At 44.6% G+C, this 18038-nt stretch overlaps 1 long non-coding RNA gene across 2 annotated transcripts in view; it reads left to right on the forward strand.

The window, feature by feature from the left end:
* Nucleotides 1-18038, forward strand: part of LOC144826288 (uncharacterized) — a 105950-nt gene that overhangs the window by 35678 nt on the left and 52234 nt on the right. For both annotated transcript variants that reach the window (XR_013609762.1, XR_013609763.1), the window contains exon 2: nucleotides 5501-5734. This is a non-coding gene — a long non-coding RNA (uncharacterized LOC144826288). The remainder of the gene's footprint in view (nucleotides 1-5500; nucleotides 5735-18038) is intronic.

Consider the following 18038-nt stretch of genomic DNA (forward strand, 5'->3'; position numbering starts at 1 on the left):
CTCTGTATGTCCCTTGATGCTAGGGTGATACCTGTAGTTTGTTTTTCAAATGCTTCCAATGTTGCCAGTCTCCATGCACCCCTTGTGTAGTCCATTTCAATAAGGGGCCTCTCTTGGATATCATGGGTGGGGCAACTTGCTTCTGGGGTTTAAAGCAGTTCCCCCATGCTCTCTGTTGACAATGTATATGTACATAAGCGGCGTTCATTTGTGTTCACCCTCGCCACTGTTGAAGGTAAAGCGAAAGTCACGAAACAGTGGTCCCGCCATCTTGTTCCCTTTTAGGCCCCATCACGAACATAGATAGTAGCCATCTGTGTGTCATGACCTCTCTGCCCATTGCCAATAGCCAGCATCTCTCTCTCTCTCTCTCTCTCCAGCCTCGCAAGCACCCCGCGCCCCGACAGCCCCCGGTCTCTCCTGTTCGGGCCATAAACGCACCGCTAAACACGACCTTGTCTCCGTGCTGAACCCCTGCCCCCTCGCTCTTTCATCCTACCCATAGAACGGGCCCTTTTGGTAACCTCTTCCTCCCTGCCCGATTGCCCGGCCTGATCCCAGGCCATCACCTAGCCCAACAGATGCAGTTTATTGCTTCCTACAGTAGAACCTCGCCTCACATCAGAGGAGCGGTGATTAATCAAGGCCTTCACACCCCTAGATCTGACCGACACCCCTGCATTCCTCCCAGGAACACCCTTCCTCTCTTCTGATGACCCCCCCCCCGGCTACACCTGGCCTCTCGACCCAGTCCCATATCATAAAACTAGGTCTTGTGGATGTACCCCCTCCGGCCCCGCATAGCGAAACGTGATCTTATCGCCTGCCCAACCTTAGATCTGACCACCCCCCCTTGCCCTCGTGTCCTGTTAGGACGTCCGGCTGCAGATTACAATCACATGTTACATTTGGGAGGGGAAAACAACATCAGAACGACCGGTATGGGAATAGGCCTGAAGCTGGGATTCCAAACATGCCTTTTTCGTACTTCAAAGTGTCTTTATTACAATAAAGAATGTTTGTACATCATAAACCTGTGTATAAACGACGGAGCCGTAGAGAAACTTGTTAGAGCACCTCGAGAAGATACCCTGTTGTCTGATTTGACGTGTTCTGTTCCGTCGGAAATAAACTCCTGTTTCCTGCCTTCCAGTCTCCAGCGCCTGCCTCTTATTTGGTAATCATGAGTTGGGCGAGAAGCGGCTAACGCTGGGCAATCCTAGAAAAGGGGTAAAAACGACCTGATCTGCCTGAACCCTTTTTCATCACTCTCCACACTCTGGTGTATGGATTATATTCTGTCCGTTAGTTTCCCAAAACTGCTCTGGGTTTTTCCTACCTCTCTCTCCTGATTTTGCTTGTGTTTGCTTGTGTCTCCGATTCTCACTACCTGATAGCCAGTCTTGCGAACTCTCCGGTGAGACTATTACGCTCTCCTTCTGCTTAGGGAGGAAAGTGTCTTCTGCTTTGTTTTCTCTCTTGAAGTGCAGGCTGATGTCCCACACCTACAGTCCTACGACCATAGTCACTCCACCCTGCATCCTCTACCTTCCTTCGCTGTGGGGTAGACACTAATTCTCTAATTACTCTTCCTGTGTTATCCTTTTCTGCAGCAACTGCGACTTTGCTGATGATATTTGTGACTGGTCACTACTATTCCTTGAACTCTGCTCTTTGTTTTGGTCCTGCTGGAGAGAGGTTAAATCTCGGTGCAGTACGAACTGCGCTTCTAACTGCCCTGAAAATTGGGACTCTCCTACCCTTGTTTACTGTCTGGGAGTACATGCCTTCTTTGGCCTTGGCTTTTATGGGGTGAACTTGGGGGGGGGGTTCGGGGACTGTGGAGAGGTTCCATTTTCAGGGTTCTCAAATCCACTGCAGCTACTTGATGCTGTACCAATGGGTAGGTACTGTGGGTTAGGGGTCTCATAGGATCATACAGGGGTGGGGGAACATGCGAGGTACTAGAGGTATCTTCCTTGAGGAGTCTTTTGACTTTTCGCAAAATATTCTCCGTGAAGAATCCTCCTTGACTCTATCTTCAATACCTTCTAAAAGTTCAAGACTTGGGACCTGATTATGAGTTTGGCTGTCTTGGAGCAGATCGCCACGCCAGCGCCCCGCTCCAAGCCCGTCTGCCAGATTACGAGCCATTTCGTGGTTGGGCAGGCGGTGGCGTAGTCCTGCAGCAGTGTAGTTCAAAGGCTCATTTGTGAGCCTTTGAACTGCATCGCCGAGGGAGCGCCAAAGCAAGTTTCTGCACGACATGGACTTTCTAGTCCATGCCATGCAGGAACTAGGGTTCATGCACACAGAGGGACACTCCATCTCCATGTGCCCCCCTGCATGGACCCCTATTCACAGGGGCACTAGGGGGCCCTGTAGGACCCTCTTACTTTCCTGACCGCTACCAATTTCATGGTAGGATCACTGCCCTGAAAAGTATGCAGGTCAGGAAAGTCATAATGTGGTTGGCGGTGCGGCAGCAGCACCACCAGCATATTGCTACCCCAGACTACAGCACCAACGCCGAGAGCTCACGGATCCCCGGAGTTTGCGGCGGACCCATGACGGTCCAACTGCAAAGTTGTAACACGGCGGTCAGACCACCGCTGCGGTGGTAGCCGCCATGCCTCTACGGGTTTGGCTATCCCATGGACCGTCAAACTCGGAATTAGGTCTTTATTCTTAAGGAGGTATTCAAGGTGCAAGGCATAACAATTCAAAATACTATTTGAAGAAAGAGGAATAATGTCAAAACAAATCTTATACATTTACAAATTGTTAGAACTAGCAGTCCCAAGAGATTTGGGGAACAATTTAATCAAATATCTTTCAATACAAGCCAGCGAAGCCAACTATTAACTTGTAAGATAATGGAAAAATCAAGTGAGATCATTGAAGAATTTTTGACTCTCCATTTTCTAAGTACTGCTACAGGTGCTTTGGAAAAATTAGGCTGCTTCATAATCCTGCAGACATGGACTGGGTTTGTGAATTCGGCCTGGTGGACTAAGTTTTTTTTAGTATGTATTATTATTGAGGAATACAGAGAACAGAGTTACAGCTCACTTTGATAGCATCAATTGCAACTGAGAGCTGGCACTTCCTACAGTGGACAACAAGACCTAGAACACTTTAAGCAGCTAGATTGTGCTGCCAATGCTTGCTGACTGGAAGAGCAAACCTGTACCCACCAACCTCTGCCTGATACCTGAAGAACACATTCCACTTCTGCAGATTTAAACAGCGAAAACTGCCATTCCAAGGCGCGCCAACCTCCATCACGTGGCACTAATACCAAACAGTCTAACCTTACACTCTGCTTGGCCGTGTAACACAGTTCAGGCCATGTGGGCTGAAGGCTCAGTTGCAGGCCCCAGAGCTGCAGTTGGTTCTTTTAATAAGTCTGCTTCCAAATATCCTTAGGTCATGAGGCAGGGGGTGAAGCACTACATATGTTTCAGTTACTCCCCACTGTAAGCAAGGTCAAATACCCATTACGTGTTGGTCGGTGCTATTCCTCTACCCCAATGTTTAGAGACTTGTTGTTTTGGCCAGTAATAGTGCAAGTGCCACCAACTGTCTGTTGCTATCCTCATGCTCCCAGCACAACAAAGCCATCATGACTTCCAAGCAGAGGTCCTCCTTCACCATTTCTGACAGAGTGACACCAACCTCAGCCCAGTAACCATGAACATGTGGATATTGGCATGCAAGATAAATATATTTTGCATCAGACACACCACATTGAAAACAGTTTTAATGCATGCCTAGCCTCATTTTACAAAGACTCAGTAGAGCATAACATAAACTATAGAAATAGCAGATATAAATCATACGAAGTTTGCTGCTCGATGACAGTCTTGGTGTCTGAGAGAAGAAATACTGCCAGACCTCCCTTTATTTTTGAAGTTAGTGACACATCCAGCGCCTTCCTGTTGAACAGAGATGTACAGCGGCACAACTAGCTTTCAGGGTGTGTCCATGGCCAGCAAACATCCAAGCATTGTGGTAAGCATTTGCGGTACGCTCAAGAACGGCCTTTAGCCCATATTATAAGGACGTATCTAGGGTGTGCACTCTGTTCCCTCTCTGAATTTTCTGATGTCTATGAAAAATCTGTATCAATACAGATTCACCCATTTATGAATGTGTAGTTTGTTGAGCTGTGAAATTGACTTGTGTTCAGAGGTCGGCGAGTCGGTGAGTGTAGCAAAGTCAAACCCTTCCTTTCCCTCAGTCTGTGCCATGCCTGTGCCGTGCTATATACCGTATTAATCCTATTTAAGGGAGTGTGATTCAACACGCGTCCTCCTAGGGATGCGCCACAGTCTTCCATTCTGCACTTATTCGACACAGAGGGGCGGCAATGTCTGCATATTGAATACTGTCGCACCGGGCAAATAAAGCAGATAGAAGGGTTCATGGGAGTTCCTTCCTACGGATGCAGCTCCATATCAATCAGGGAGCGGTTGATAATGAGGCCAGCAGAGCTGCACTAGAGTGGGATCATCCTGCAGCTGGTTTTGTAGCTCCCCATGACTTGGGTGCTTTTAATGGTCAGTTGGACAATGAACAGTTCTAAATAAATGTTTGCAGTAGGTCTGCGTATTTCTAAAATCTATAGGGGCAGATTTACAAGTCCCTTGCGCCACGTTTACGCCGCTGTTGCGTCACGCAAGGCGGCGTAAACGTGGCGCATCCCTACGAGGCATTTACAACGTGATGCATCTATGGAGATGCGTCACGGTGTAAGGCCCTGCGCCACATGAAACCTGCGTCAGGTTTCATGTAGGCGTTCCGGTGCAGGGGGGGGGGCGTTCCGTCGCAGGAACGCCCCTGAAAAGTGACTCAGTGAAATCTACAAGATTTCACTGAGTCACTTTCCCAACGCTGATGTGTCAAAACCCTGCGCCTGCTTGAAGCAGGCGTAAGGCCTGACGCACCACGTTGAAGATAGGGCAAGTTGGAAAACTGCTGGAGTTGCGTGCCGCACGCAACACAACTTCAGCACTGCGACAACTTTACGCCCAAGATGCGACACGCATCTGTTCATTCCTGCACCATGGTGCGCCGCATTGTAAATGCGGCGCATCATGGGTGGCGCAAGGATGAACTTGCGTGCCGTATCTTTCCTGGCGCATCTCTGCCGATTTGCAGAGATGCGTCAGGCAATGTAAATCTGCCTCATAGTTTGGAAGCGCTTTTTATCTTTAACCAAAAATATATTTGCACATTTTGTGGCAGCCTATCTTATATTGTGTGTAATGCAGGTTTCAAATAATAATGTGCAGATTTGAAGAAAGAAGAATGTAATGTCAAAACAAAGCTTATAAACTGACAAAGCATTTGAACTAGCAGTGCTTTCTGCGACAGGCAGGGACTTCCTAGTACTAAAAATACACAAGTCACTATTCCCTGCTGGACCAAACAGGATTCCTATGTTAAAGGAATACTTTCTACATTTTAAAGTCTTTACATGTTCTTCTGCACATAGGGATGATCCATACCACTGGTTCAGCCTTGGCAGACTGCAGAGTAAGAAGACATTGATAGAGTGGGCAGTTCCTCTGAGCCCAAACTTCCAAGTGGTCCAGCCCCTGACCACCTTCCACAAGCACAACCAACGGACCATTGCACCATCAGAGTTTGCCAGTCAGAAGGTGGTGCTTGTTCAACCACTTGACAGTGCCACTTCTGTTCCAGCTTCTCTGTTGAGACTACTCTGCAGGTATGTAATACTACAGGATACTCCTAGCAGGCCCATGTGATTTTATGAATTTTCTCACCTTCTTCATATCTTCATTATTTGTGTGGTTCTTAGAAACAAATATGAGAAACAGGGGGAGAAGGAGGATTAATGAGACTAGGTCGGCCTCCTTGGGTTCAGTACAAAACAGTGTGGATTCCACTTGTAGGACCCTTGGACCTAGCTCAGCTACAGGTGTATGATTGCTTTGAATCAGTGTACCTTCTAGAAAGAAAAATGTCTTTCTAGTGTCCCCTCACTCACCGGGGTTTCCCCACGGTGACATGCTTCATCATTGGGGCCATCCCAGTTCTCTACGAAAAGGGGCGTGCTGCGACTCACGAACTACGCAGGAGCACTTTAAGTGTGAATGACTATGTGTGGTGCAGAAATGTGGTGGAGTGGGTGTGTGTGAGTATTAAAAATACCATGCTTAGTGGGCCTAACTGTTTTATTGAGCTCCTATGCAGGTATATTAAAAGTGGGGTTAATGTCACTGTAGGGCAACCTATAATGTGATTGACTCAGTGATCGATATGGTCGACATGTTTCATGCTACCCCTAGCATTTCTTCGGGACCATGCAGGGACCAGCCCTGGATATGCCACTCCTAAATCCCAATTGTGGGAACAGTGAATTTATAACAATAAAAAGTTGATTTTAGCATGCATTTATATTAAAAATACATACGTTTCTCTTTAGTAGAAGGTGCTGAAAAATAAAGCATATTATTAATAACAAACCTTCCCTGTGGGAAGGCACACATAGTATATTCGCATGCCGCTCGCATTCTGTGCTTAGAAAGATGGTTTGCCACCTTACAACCAACACGAAGAGTGTGAATTTTAATGACGGAACCAAATGGGAATTAAGACAGATGTCAAATTGCAATACCAGTGGGGTAGTATATATGATCACCTGCACTTGCAATTTGCATTATATCGGAATGACCACACGCAAGGTGAGCACCAGGATAGTAGAGCATCGTAGCACCATCAGGTGCAAAAGAACTACAACAAGAATGACAAATCATTTCATTGAAACGAATCACACTCTCAACGACATGAGGTGGGTAGTGTTGGAAACTGCCAAGACCAGAGAGAATCAAGAAAGGTTTCTTCATGAGCGCGAACAAAGATGGGTGTTCAAACTACGCACAGATACGCATGGTTTGAACGATGACATCCCCTGGGGTGCATTCATATGAACTTTCTCTTGCCATATAAACAATTATCAAAAGGATTGGATAATAACAATGAAAGTTACTTCGGTGTTCCCTTTCTGACATACTGAACCCATTCCAAGATATTGTTCCCCAACCTAATGTGAACTTCGAATATCTTGTATGGTACCACCATTGACTATGATTCTGAATGCCATCACCATTGATTCCGTGTTACTGCGTACTAATACTGAGTACTACCCAAAATAGTCCCTGTATAGACCACTATCTATTGCTTTTACCGTGGATATAACCACTGACAATATCTTGTAATACTCTTCCATACATATTAATCCGGTAATATCAGAGCAATTCCTATATAAACTACCTCCTATTTATATGTTTACCGTGGGTACAATCACTCATAATATCCGATATTATTCTCCCGTTTTCTGAATGTTATGGTAACATATTTAAAATAATGCATAAATTATTATGCGACCTGAGGTTTTATTTTTAGTTTTATTTTATTTTTATTTTGTAACCTCAAGCCGTTTTTCCGCTACACCAAGTTCGAAATACGAGCATTTCTCGGCAACTCCGAGTAAACAAGCCGTTTTCGATTTCTATACCTCGCGGACAAAGGCATCCTCTCAAGATGGCCGCCGCGTGTGCAACAGTCTAGTCCCTGAGGGCGTCTCCGCCCTAGTTCTGAGACAGAGATTTACAAAAACAATACGCCTGCAGGGCCCGGGTAAGATGTGGGCCCGGGGAGGTACTTAGTAGGTACATTTGCGCGATTTCACGAGATAGGAAGTAAGTACTCCATGTTTGTGAAAACGGACAAAGCCAGTCCAAAGAACGGCGATATTTGAAACTGTTTACGAACTCGTAGGTCTTATTGATATTGACCTAACAAACATTGTATGTATTCATCGTTTTACAGCAGTGTGTCCCATAAGTGAAATTGACCCCCAGCGAGACCATGAAGTGTCAATTTTCGCTTCAATAAGTAACTATTGGAGACCTTTATTTTTCTGTGTACCTGTTATATGTTATGTATGTCAAGTGTTTTGGTCACATCAAGTCCTGTCTTGTTTAATTGTGTGAATTCACGAACAAACACCACAATCTTTTGGACTAATTTTGGTAAGCCTGCACGCGCCAGTATGGCGCAAACCATCTTTCTAAGCACAGAATGCGAGCGGCATGCAAATATACTATGTGTGCCTTCCCACAGGAAAGGTTTGTTATTAATAATATGCTTTATTTTTCAGCACCTTCTACTAAAGAGGAACGTATGTATTTTTAATATAAATGCATGCTAAAATCAACTTTTTATTGTTATAAATTCACTGTTCCCACAATTGGGATTTAGGAGTGGCATATGCAGGGCTGGTCCCTGCATGGTCCCGAAGAAATGCTAGGGGTAGCATGAAACATGTCGACCATATCGATCACTGAGTCAATCACATTATAGGTTGCCCTACAGTGACATTAACCCCACTTTTAATATACCTGCATAGGAGCTCAATAAAACAGTTAGGCCCACTAAGCATGGTATTTTTAATACTCACACACACCCACTCCACCACATTTCTGCACCACACATAGTCATTCAGACTTAAAGTGCTCCTGCGTAGTTCGTGAGTCGCAGCACGCCCCTTTTCGTAGAGAACTGGGATGGCCCCAATGATGAAGCATGTCACCGTGGGGAAACCCCGGTGAGTGAGGGGACACTAGAAAGAAATTTTTCTTTCTAGAAGGTACACTGATTCAAAGCAATCATACACCTGTAGCTGAGCTAGGTCCAAGGGTCCTACAAGTGGGATCCACACTGTTTTGTTCTTAGAAACAACCCTTTAAATCAGTAGCTGCAGACCCTTATCTAAACTCTACTTCATTCTGCTCTTTAATTTCCCATGTCTGGTACTCCATTGTCGCAGTTAGGAGATATGTAGTGACCCTGCCGCACACTATAATGCAGCAGTTTTACCTTCTTGAGGCTGAGAGACTAGTGCTTAAATTGAACCAGTGGTTTCTGGTGCTCGGCACCGGCACTTAATTGCCAACAGCGGCACTTATGACAGTCTTGCCACATGGTGGTGCTGTTTGTACTATTTATAGATGAGCACAGAAACTGTTGTTTATTAATTCAATGTACCTTACGAAGATGACAAATATCTGCCACTTATGCCATTCTTATAGCGTTGGGGGCCTGGAATAGTCTGAATTGTCACACTTGTAACTGTGTGATGGTTAGTAGGTGTGTTTGTACAGTCATTGGCAGGGCAGCGCTGGCATGGGCAATGGGTGGTGCAAGTGGCATCCTGACAGGGGCCCTGGCACTTCCCTTTTTACAAATTAAACACTGTGTGAGACTACAGACAAGTTGTGGATTCCTCACATCCTGATATTAGGTGTGAGAATGCCATCCACACTAGTGTAGGGTGAGTTGAGCCAGATGTTTTTGTTCAACTTCTCTAAACTAGCAGAAGGTGAAAAAGTCAGATACCCTAATGCAGTGCTTAATTTTTAAAACAATAAGTTCCAAAGCCCAACGTTTTGCGCAGAAGCCTGTGAACAGTGTTTCAAACATTGGGGATGCTGATTACCAAGGTGCGTAGTTTTAAGTCTACCACATGCCTCAGCCACCCACCCCCAGACATTCTCTGCCTCTTTATCTCTCTCTTGCAGGTACTTTTCAATCCCTTCTTTCTCCCTTTGCCCTGTGTTCTGTCTTTCTCGTCCTCTTTCTTTCCAACTTTTGTGTTTTTCTCTCCCTCGATCTGGTTGAAACTGAGACGAGGAAAAATAAATGCTCGCCCCTAAACATGAGGGCCGGCAGGCCCCACCGGCAACAACCAACTCAAATTAAATGCTGCTTAAAATTTGCCCAAACAGTTTGCCATGGGTTTTAAAATGTTTAGAAAGACAATCAAAGTTTTGTTGTTGTTTTCTCTCCAAGAACGATTGGGTAGAATTGATGCCCTTGACACCATGCTTAAGTGTATCAATTTACTATTGAACAAGGACATAAAACGCCACCTGAATGTAGCATACCTAAAGCCCCTCAAGTACAAAGCACAGTGACAAAGCACAGTTAATAAATAGTGCAGTATAAAAAAACAGTAGGCAAATGCACTGATAACATTAGTGGGGCATGGCCTCTCCTAGGATGTGCCCGTAAAACAGACCTTTTGTCTTGAATTTTTACCAGAATTTTTACCCATAGTTCGGAATTTTTACAGTCCTGACTTGAATTTGCCTCCATGTCAGGTGGTCACCCTATAACCCGACCTTTGCAGACTCTTAAAACAAAAGCAAATGGGCAGTATTTTTTTCTTGGAAATGTTGTAACCCTAGAGCTGAGTCAGCAAAAAAGTAATGTCAGTCCTGGTGAGTGGTGGGGACCTTGTGATTTGCAATCTCTACCTTTTTATAAGGCCACACTTCCCCCTATCTCCCTTTCTCTCAGTAAACCTGCATCAATCAAGTAAAATAGAGCAAGGAGCTTCCTGATACCTCTAATCTCTATTTGCAGTTCTTGGCAAAACAATGATGTAAGTCCAGGGGTAGGGCGGTAGGGAACACTAAGTTTCTGGGAGGGGAACGGACAGCTTTAGGGAACCGCCAAGCCAGATTTCCAGCTGGACTCTTAGAGCCAGTGCACAAGCCGAGCCATCAAAAGATGTTAACAATGTGACAAATGGCATGAACAAATGTGATAAAGAATTTAAAAGGCGTTTGGACAAAATATTGAGTCCAAAATATTGTGTGGACAGTGGACAACAAATCGTGTCAAGAATATAGAGGAAAAGAATATTGTGAAGGTAAGTTTCTATGGGAAAACAACATTTTACTATACTTAACTCCACATATATGTACCTTGATGATATATTGTCAAGGTTTGTAGAGCTGGAAATAAGAATGGTAAATATATACTTACCTATTTGCACTTACCTTCTCGATGTGTTGACCCTTGATATTTTTGACATGATGATCTGTCCACACAATATTTTTTCCTCTATATTCTGTAAGTGATCCCTGTAAAATGACACAAATATATATTTATTCAGTTATTCTATTATTTTTACTCAATTAGTAGAGTTAGAATCTTAAATATGACATTATATACACAAGTTTATACATGTAGGGGACTAGTAGTGAGATTTCTGTCTAAGATTGTGTTGAACTTCACAAGTTACTCCTTACGGAGCTGTAACCAAAGCAGCAAACGCTGCAGGAGCAACTAAACCTCTTTGTTTTTAAGACAAAGCCGTCCACATAGCAGAGCTGTCTGGTTGCGGGAGAATTATTGGGGACGTTCTGAAAGCTTCCCTGGGACTGCATTCAGCCCATTGCTTATCAATTAATTTGTGAACTCACATTAGCTTGCTTTCATTTGCTGGCTTTATTTGTTTCAGGCTCTCCAGCATGTCTTTTTCCCTCCTGTGAAGCATAGCCTGTTTAGCACCACTCTGACTCGCTCTTTGTATTGTTCCACAGGTGCTCATTTTCAGGGAACTCTGTTTTTTCTTTTTCATGAGGCAGTCCAGGAGAGCAGATGTGTGGTTCAGTTATCTTCTGTATGCTTATGCACAGCAGTAAACTGCTGTATTCATTTGAAAAAGGTTTCCTACCTCCTATCTTTCTGCTTGACTGATTCTATTTATCACTGACCCTCCAGTTCATGAATCTGTGTCTATCAGCTTGTTTATTTCAGTCAATGCCCTTTACTAATAGCATAACTTAAACAGTTCTCTTCCTCAATTTCGGACTGATGCCATGGGCACTGGAAGCAGGGGAATCGGGGGCAATAAAACACTGCCAAAACAATCATGCTGGAGTTCAAAAGTGAATGAGCAATAAACAGGTCTTTAAACATTGTTTTTATCTTGTCACATCTGCTGTTCATAAAAAGATAGAGGTCAAATGTTAAGCTCTGTCTCATAGGGAGCTTGGTGTTTACTTTTTCTCCACTGCAAAGTGACAAGATGTATGTGACGGATGTATGTCAGTACAACGCGATCTTTTAGATCGCGGTACTTGACATTGCAGATTTTACAACGCAAGTCGTTACAACGACTTGCGTTGGAGGGCGCGGATTTAGGAATTTTATAATTCTATATTCCAACACCAGTCCCCGTATCAGTAGGGAAGGTGTTGGAATATAGAATTACAACATTCCTTATCCCACAGCGCCATCCAGCGCAAGTCGTAGTAACGACTTGCGTTGTAATAGCTGCGTGGAAAAGGTTGTGCGGTGTAAACACCGCGTTGTAAACGACATTTACCGTATGTGACTATCTTATTAAGGTATGGGAATGTAAAAAGGATGTAGGGTGTTATTTCCTTCTAGCACACAACAAAATGTAAATGCCTTTAAGGGAACTGTACATATATTTCAGCATATATCAGAATTAGGAAAGCACAAATGAAGCACATTCTTTATTAATTCTCAAGTATGGTGGAAACAGATATTTTAATAGGATCAAAACAATCCATACAACAGGTAATGCTGATTTCCACACGTTAGAGTTTGTGTGTTTTATAGTTTTATCAGTAAAACTGTATGTCTGTGGAAATGTAATGGTCATTTCAATTGAAAATGTGCATCATGCTACCATACCATGCATATTTCACTTTATGCAACTACACTCTACACCACTCCACTCTACGATATTCAACTCCACTATACACCACTGTCCTTCACTGTGCACCACTCCACTGTACAACACTCTACTTCACACCATTCTACGCCACTGTACACCACTCCACTCTATGCTACTCCATTCTGACACTCTACTCCACTCTATAAATTCTAACCACTCCACTCAACTCAACTATTTTACACCACGCCACTGCATAACACTACTTCAGTCTAATCTGTACACCACTCATCTACTTCACTTTACGTCACTTTACTCCGCGACACTACTGCACTGTACTTCACTCTGACAAGCCACTCTATGCCACTCCAATCTACTGCATTCCACCCCACTGGATGCCACTCTACAACACTCTGCTCCACTCTACAAAAGTCTATTCCTCTCTATGACACACTACTCCACTCTATGATACTCCGATTTATGACAATCCGCTTTATGACACTCCACTCCACGACATTCTACTCCACACCACTATATGCCCCTCCACTCTACAACACTCTGCTCCATCTATGCCACTTCACTCTACACCACTCCACTCTACTTCACTTTACAGCACTCCATTCTACTGCACTTTAACCCCCTCCACTCTGTGACACTACTCCACTATTTGTCACTCCACTCTATGACACTCTAAAACACTCTCCCTCTACACCACTACAGTCTGCACCACTCAACTCGACTCCACTTTACAGCACTCCACTTTTTCCCACTCCACTCTATGACACTACTGAACTCTACTCCACTATTTGCCACTTCACTCTATGACACTCTACTCAACTCAGTGACACTCCACTCCACTTTATGCCACTCAACTCTACAACATTACTCCACTGTATGACACTCCACTATACTCCATGACACTCAACGCCACTTCAAACCACCTTACTCTACACCACTCTATTCTACTCCACTGTATGACATTCTACTCCATTCCACTCTTCACCACTTTACTCTACACCCCTCCACTCTACTCCAGTGTACTTCAGTGTACACCACTCCACTCTACTCCACTTATGCCACGCCTCTCTACGACACTACTACACTCTATGCTACTCCACTGTATGCCATTCTACTCCATTCCATTCTTCACCTCTTTACTCTACCCCTCTCCACGTACGCCACTCCAGTCTACAACACTACTCCACTCTGCTCCACTGTACACCACTCCACTCTACAACTCCGCTCCACTCTTTGAAACTCTGCCACTCAACTTTATGACATTCCACTCAAATCTGCTTTACGCCACTCAATGCCACTCTACTCTACTCCACTCTGAGTATATACTATACTCCATACCACTATATGCCCCTCCACTCTACAACACTCTACAACACTGTATGCAACTTCTCTCTACACTACTTCACTCTACACCATTCCACACTAATCCACTTTACAGCACTCCAGTCTTCTCCACTTTAAAGCACTCTACTGCACTTTCCGTTTCACTCCACTCTGATACTCTACTTCACTCTATGACACTCCAACACCACACATCACTCCACACTATATCAATCCATTCTAATCTACTCTACACCATTCCACTCTACGCCACTCCACACCATGTTTCTCTATGCCACTTTACAACACACTTCAACACACTGCACACACTCTATCACACTCCACTCTGACACTCCACTCTACAACACTCCACTCTACTCTACCATACTGTACTCCACTCTACGCCGCTCCATTCTACGACACTCTACTCCACTCCAGTTTATAACACTCTACTCACCCCCACAATATGCCCCTCCAATTTACACTACTGTACACCACTTTTCTCTACACTTTTTCACTCTACACTACTTCTCTCTACTCTACCTTGCGGCTCTCCACTTTACACCACTCCGCTGCACTTTACATTTCACTACATTCCACGACACTCTACTTCACTCTATGACACTCTGACACTCCACTCCACTACACTCTATGACACTTTATAGCACTACACTCTATGCCATTCCACTCTATACCACTCCATTTTACGCCTCTCCAATCTATGACACTACATGCCACTCTAAGCCACTCCACACCACTTTTTTCTACACCATTCTGCAACACTCTGCTCCAGTCTTCAACACACTACAACACTTTATCAAACTCTACTCTGACATTCACTCTACTACACTCTACTCCATGACACTTCACTCTACAATACTCTACTCAACTCTACCACACTCTACTCCACTCTATGACACTCCACTCTACTCCACTCCACTCTACTCCACGCCATTATACGCCCCTCCACTCTATGACACTCTACACTACTGTATGTCACTACTCACTACACTACTTCACTCTACACCACTCCACTCTACTACACTTTACGGCACTTCACTCTACTGCACTTTACCCTATTCCACTCTACGACACTCTACTTCACTATATGACTCTCTGACACTCCACACCACTCCACTCTACTCCACTTTACCACAGTCTACTCTATGCCAGTCTAGTCCATACCACGCTCCAATCTATGACACTCCATGCTGCTTTATGCTACTTTACTCAACTCCACTCTAACACACTCTATGATACACTGCTCCACTCTATGACACTCCACTCTGATATGCCACTCTATGACACTGCACTGCACCTCTGTGCCACTCCACAGCACTCTACTCTATTCTATACCGCTCCACAATACGACACTTTACGACACTCCACTGTCTGTTACTCCACTCCGCTTTATGACACTCCAATCTACGACACTCCACTCAATGCCACTCAAAGCCTTTTTGCTCTTTTCTATGCCACTTCACACCATTTTGCTCTACGACAATCTATGACACACTGCTCCACTCTCTGACTCTCCACTCCACTTTACAACCCTCCACTACGCTACACTGCACTCTACAACACTCCACACCACTTCCTCTATGGCACTCCAGTCCATAACACTCTACACTACATCACTCCACTGGGCAACACTGTACACCATTGTGCGACATCACTGCACTCTACGCCTCACCACTCTATGAAACTCTGCAACACTGTACTTATTTCTACACCACTCCACTCCTTTCCACGCCACTCTACTCCACTGTGACATTCTACAACCCCTACTGTACAAACCCACTCTAAGAAACTCTACACCACTCTACACCACTTCACTCTACACCACTCCATTCTACATCATCTCCACTCTACAACACTCCACTCTACAACACTGGACTTTATGTCATTCTACTCGGACCCTCGACTCCACTCTATTTCACTATATGCCCCTCCAATCTACAACACTCTATACTGCTTCACTCTACACCACTCTACTATTCATACTCTACACAACTCTACTCTACTCCACTCTAACCCAATCTATGCATCTCCACTCAAGGGCAATCTGCACCACTCTACTCCACTGGCACTCTCTATTCTACTCTAATCTGCGGCACTCTACTTCTTTCCAGTCTACAACACTCTACTACACCCCACTCTACTCCCCTCCACTCTATGCCATGCTGCAGTACGCCACTCTATCTACGATATTCTGCTCCACTCTGATACACCACTTTATGCCACTCCACTCGAATGCACTCTTCTCCATTTACCTCCACTCTGTGCCACTACACTATACGCAACACCACTCTCCTGTATGACACTCCAATCTACGACACTCCATGATACTCTACTTCACTATATGCAATTCCATGCCACTTTCCTCTACTATACGCCAGTCTACAACGCTCTGCTCCACTCTACAACACTCTACTCGACTGTCGGACACTCCACTCTGCACCACTCTGCTCCACTGTGACACTCGATTTTACTCCGCTCTAGACCACTCTACTTCTTTCCAGTCTACAACACTCTGCTACACCCCACTCTGCTCCCTTCCACTCTATTCCATGCCATAGTACGCCACTCCATCTACGACATTCTGCTCCACTCCATGCCACTCCAATTATGATACTCCACTTTATGCCACTCCACTCTTATACTCTCTACTCCACTCACCTCCTCTCTGCGCCACTCCTCTCTATGCCACTCCACTCCACTGTATGACACTCCAATCTACGACACTCCACGACACACTACTCCACTATACACAACTCCATGCCTCTTTTCTGTACTCTACACCAGTCTGCAATGATCTGCTCGACTCTACAACACTCTAATCCACTATGTGATTCTCCACTCTGTGACACTCCACTCTACTCCACTGCACCCCACTCTGCCACACTTACTACAATCGTCACCACTCCACGACAATCCACTACACAACATCTACTCTACATCACTCCATTCTGTGGCACTCTACTCCACTCTACGACACAGTACTCCACTGTACAACACACTCTACACCACTCTACTCTATGCCACTCCACTCCATGCCACTCCACTCTGTTACTCCACCCTATGCCACTCTACTCTGTGAAACTCTACTGTTGTATAGCTCCTATATATCCTTATATCGTGTTAAGTTAGCATAGGTACATTTGAGATTTAAACGCCATTTTTCCTTTCTTGCAACTTCTGCACACGACCCTTAATTGTTGACTTAGCTTTCAACCTAGTGGTTTGCCGTGGTGTATGTGAGAATAATATGTTATTGCTCTGATATCAGTTTTGTTTAATAAACCATGTCTGCACGGAGAGTGCTGAAGTTTCAGGAGCAACACGATATGGAATTGTTATGAGGTCTGATCTCCACGCCTTCATAGTCATAACACAAGTGCAGCCTTTGCCAACTTGGGCTTGAGGCGGGATTGATATTGCTTTGCACGAGAATTGTTAACACACTTGATGCGGTGCACATGCAGAGAGAGCTGGTGTATGCTGATGTGATTCCTTCATGCTAGGACACTAAGGTATGGGCCCGCCCTAAAACAACCCAAAGAGACCTTCTTAGCTAATAATATAATATATGTGTTAGGGAGGGTGAGATATAAGTGTTGTTAACTCTTATTCATTACAGCATGTTAACATGCTGTCACCATTCGCTTTTTATGTCTTAGTAACTATGCTGATAATTTTGATACTGATAATAAGTATACTTGTATTATCTAAGATACTGCGCCTGAGAAGACGGCATTAGTGAATAAACATTTCAAATGCACATGTGTCTTCTTTACTCCATGTTCTGGTTTGTAATGATAATATAACGAAAGAGTGTTCATGAGTCCCACGTACCCTGAGGTACTGTAAGTTCATGTTCTGGTTTGTCTAAACATTGGGAGTTTGATATGTCCAATGAGACACTGTAGCTAGCTCGGTAAGGGGTGAGTTGGTTGCTAAGGTAAGTTTTGGGACACCCTAATTTGCCGAGGTTCCACTCCTCTGTGCACAGTTCTGTGTGAGTACAGAAACCCTGCAACATGGCGCCCAACGGTTTCGGTGGTCTTATATCATGACACTCGAGTAGTTTATCGTTCATGCCTTAACCCCTTCACATCCGTTTCCGGAAAACGGGGTGTCGGTGAAACCTACCTGTTTTTTAAAATAGGTCTTT

This window comes from Lissotriton helveticus, chromosome 3_2, assembly GCF_964261635.1.
Source record: "Lissotriton helveticus chromosome 3_2, aLisHel1.1, whole genome shotgun sequence".
NCBI classification, from domain to species: domain Eukaryota; kingdom Metazoa; phylum Chordata; class Amphibia; order Caudata; family Salamandridae; genus Lissotriton; species Lissotriton helveticus.